Here is a 3,770-nt window from a genome sequence, read left to right on the forward strand (position 1 = left end):
CTATGGTTATTTTGTCCTAGGCTGTCAATCTACTCTATTAAATATGCTCCTCAGTTGTAGTTTAGCATAGGATCATGCTTTAGGATGGAATAAAGTGAGGGATTAGTCCGGTATAGGTATCTACAAGAAACTTCATGTATGGAGGAAGTGTGCTCCCATGAGCTTTTCCCCATGTTGCAGCTGGGCTGCAGATGGACCCAAAACTTAGAGTTAGCCCTTGTTTCAGTTGCAGATACCCAAATGTATCAGATGTCAGGTTAATTCAGGCTTTAGCTGACTCCATTAATAGATTCCAAAGTATGTTCATTGCACAAAAACCAGCCCGTCTCCTTCTGCCACTTCAATCTGACAGATGTTCATACCCCCCCTGAAGATTAAACTTGCAGAGAGAGAATACATGCGAGTAAAACTGACTGTAAAATCCTGGCTTCTAAAAAATAAATGGAGAACACCCCATTGCCATCCATGGAACTAAGACATCACACTAAGTTGCTTTGAACAGAGCACTTCTCTTTCTTAAAACAGCCTTTATGCATGGAAACTTCCACGGTGAAGCTAATTTATAATCTGGTCAGGATCTGTGTACGGGTGTGTACATTCATATGTCTGCCATGAAAATTTTCTACCAGCCAATCAACCCTCCAGAGCAGACTGGGAGCTGGCAGAGTAGCTAATTACACTCACTAAGAGAAATCTGCTAGCTTGATTAATGCCTGTTTACCAATTGTTGCTGTTACTTCAGCTATAATCTCAGAAAAGGGTTTGCTGAGGATAACTCTCCTGCAACTTTGTTTTTCAGTTTTGCTGTGCTACAAGCCATGTCTCACTCTCCATTCCCTGAGGCAGTTCCCTGGACTTCCACATAATGGTCGATGTACAGTGAGTATGTAGTAATTAATATAGTGTCTGCATGGCACCATCCACTTTCATAGCACTGTTCATCTGTAGATCTAAAACTACATTTGGAAGGAGGCATCACTGTCAATGTTGAACAAAATAGATCCGGAAAAATAAAGAGAGCAACTTCAAGACTGTTAATCTGGGTTTTTTCCATTTTCAACTTAACTGAACAGAGCCATCTCTGTCACGATGCAGAAATTTACCTTAATTACTAAGTGCATATTAAAAAAGTGGGAGTGAGGGTGTGTTGGGTGTTAATTGTTTAGGAAAACAACAATGTTCACAATCTGGCTTCTAGTTTACATCACAGTTACAGTGCAAACAGTAACCATGTAATGATTGTTCAGCAATGCCCATTTTTTCTGTAAAATATCTTTCTGCCTTAAGAGATTACTTACAAATGACAGGATGGACACAGTTATCACATTGACGATTTTGGTGCCATGTAGGTCAAGACCTTTATGGCATAAATAGCATTGCAGTATTAGGGTGGGAGGTCACCTAGACACTAGAAGAGTTCTCTCTTCCCTCACAAAGGGGCTGAAGTGAGGCACTAAAGAACATACCATCCAGTTTGCAGTTCCAAGACTTAACAGCTACTAAATAGTATCTTGTCCTTCTAAAATGAAAAAGAAAGAGCAATTACTGGCTTTAGAAGAATCTCCAGTGCATTTTAAATGACAGAAGTGCTTGTCCACCTGCACAAGCCCTCTTGCAGCAATAATTCACCCTGAGAGGTAGACTGTGCTTTTAGTTCCTTGGGAAAATCAGATTGTGTGAAAATGCATCCCATATTATTTTTTGGGAGCAGTACTCCTCAGTTCTCTCTGTAATATCACTCTGGGGGCAGGAGCCAGTACTGACCCAAGCCTGCCAAGCCTTTTTTTGACTTATACTGGTTGGCCAGGGCTCCCACCAGGCCCTGGTGCAGTTGCAGATAACCAGAGTGCAGCTCACTCTCACTTCTCGTGGGAAGGAGGCCACTTAGAAGGGCTAGCAGAGACACCACTTCGGAGACTCAGAATCACCCAAATCACCCTAAAAGCCGTGCAAAAGGGTATTGCAGAGCCTCTGCAGTTGGCCCTGGTATGCCTACTTCGTTATACCAGTGCTGCTCTTTTGCATGTCTGCATTAAATGATGGCTTTGGATTTCAACATTTAAGACTGGCCATTACAAGGGAGACAAAAGCTTCACCTGGTCCAGTGTTCAGTTTCCAGAAGCAACCAGTAGCAACTGGCTTGGGAGGGTACAGGACCAAGGTGAAGGCAGCAATACCTCCTGTGGCACACCCTCAGCATTACCTTCAGCAACCTCTGGCTCAAGGGCTTCCTCTCCCAAAAGTGTATCCTTGCACTTGCACATGTGTGCAAATTAACAGGTCACTGTGCACAAAGGGCTCTTGGTAGGAGGCAGCACCCACTACTGCCACTGTCCCTCTGGCCCATATTCTGCCTGCTTGTAGTGCAATGCATTGTAAGGACTGAAGCATGTGTTCAAACAGGCTCTGAGCTATAATGCTCAGGTCTAGATTTGTGGCCAATCTCTTTTTTCCTGGACCTGGCTATGTTCTGACGCAGTGCTATGGTTTCATCTAAAGCTATGGTTTGTGTCTGAGCCTGAGCCTGGAGTCTGCTTGAATAGGATATGTTGTTCTCTTTTGAGGCTATTTCAGATAGCAGTGCTCCCAAAGGAGTAACTTTGTGCCTTTTGAAACAGCTCTCTCTCCCAGTGAAGTCTTGCATCCCAAATGACTGCAGAAACAGCCAAGTGAAATGTTCCTTCTAGCAGGAAACTCAACTCAGACTGAACACAGGGTGCAATATTTGTGAACTTCAGCCGCATTTTGCAAAAGTTTGAAATATACAGGTGTAAAATGTTCAAACACACAAGAAGAAGAAAAACTCTACCTTACCTCCAAGCACCAGAGAACAGGAAAAAAAGGCTGAGAGGAGCACAACTGGCCATGAGGGCTGTGAAACTAGCAATGATTCAGGGCAAATCTGAGCAGGCCAGTGGGATAGCTCATGCATACGTCCTAGGAACCAAAATGCATCACTTGTGTATCATTAATCTGAGGTGTTTCACAATTTTTTAGTGTATGAATACTGGTGGATCCAGCCTCACAGACCAGTTCCTGTGTATGTGGTGCACATGCTGCTGAGCATTAGGCACAAATTAAATGAACTGGGTACCCGTTCAAGCTTTGAGTGGAAGTATTTTTCTGTCATGAACAAACTGTGGGGTAAAGACTGTTGGACAAGATCTATTCAATGAGGAAGTCATCAGGCCCTCTTACCTCCAGATCTGTCCCTTCTCATCTGCACTGACATGCAGATTTTCTGGAAATAGCTTTTCTCCCAATGATACAAAGCGAGTTTATTTGCTTAGGTTGATGTTTAAGTTTAAAAACTAGCTATTTTTGTTGTCATTCCTTACCAATCCAAACAAATAAGTAAAATAAAATTAGTCCTCTGAGGACCTATTTGATATTTCATTGTCAACACAGCAATAAAGAATGTTTCATAAAGCCTCAAGGCAAATGATTAAATTCTTTATCTGTCACACCAAGGAAAGGCTGCTCCTCTTGGTAATAAGGCTATATATTTGTTGTCCCTCAAGGAGAAGGTGAAAAATAAATTCATGACTAGAAGCCATAAAACTTTACTGGTTGCATGGTCTATTTCAGGACAAAAATAGCTCCTTTGGGTTGGGTAATAGATACTCCTTAAGTGTCAGTTGTCATATTTATCACAGAAATTTCAGAAAATTATTAATTCCTACACTTAAACCAGTAGCGTTTCCCCGGGAAACACAAATGCTGACAAAATCTGCAAAAGTGAATGTTAATATAGTTTTCCTTTTCAGCCT

This window comes from Acanthisitta chloris, unplaced genomic scaffold (assembly GCF_000695815.1).
Source record: "Acanthisitta chloris isolate BGI_N310 unplaced genomic scaffold, ASM69581v1 scaffold1141, whole genome shotgun sequence".
In the NCBI taxonomy this organism is placed as follows: Eukaryota; Metazoa; Chordata; class Aves; order Passeriformes; family Acanthisittidae; genus Acanthisitta; species Acanthisitta chloris.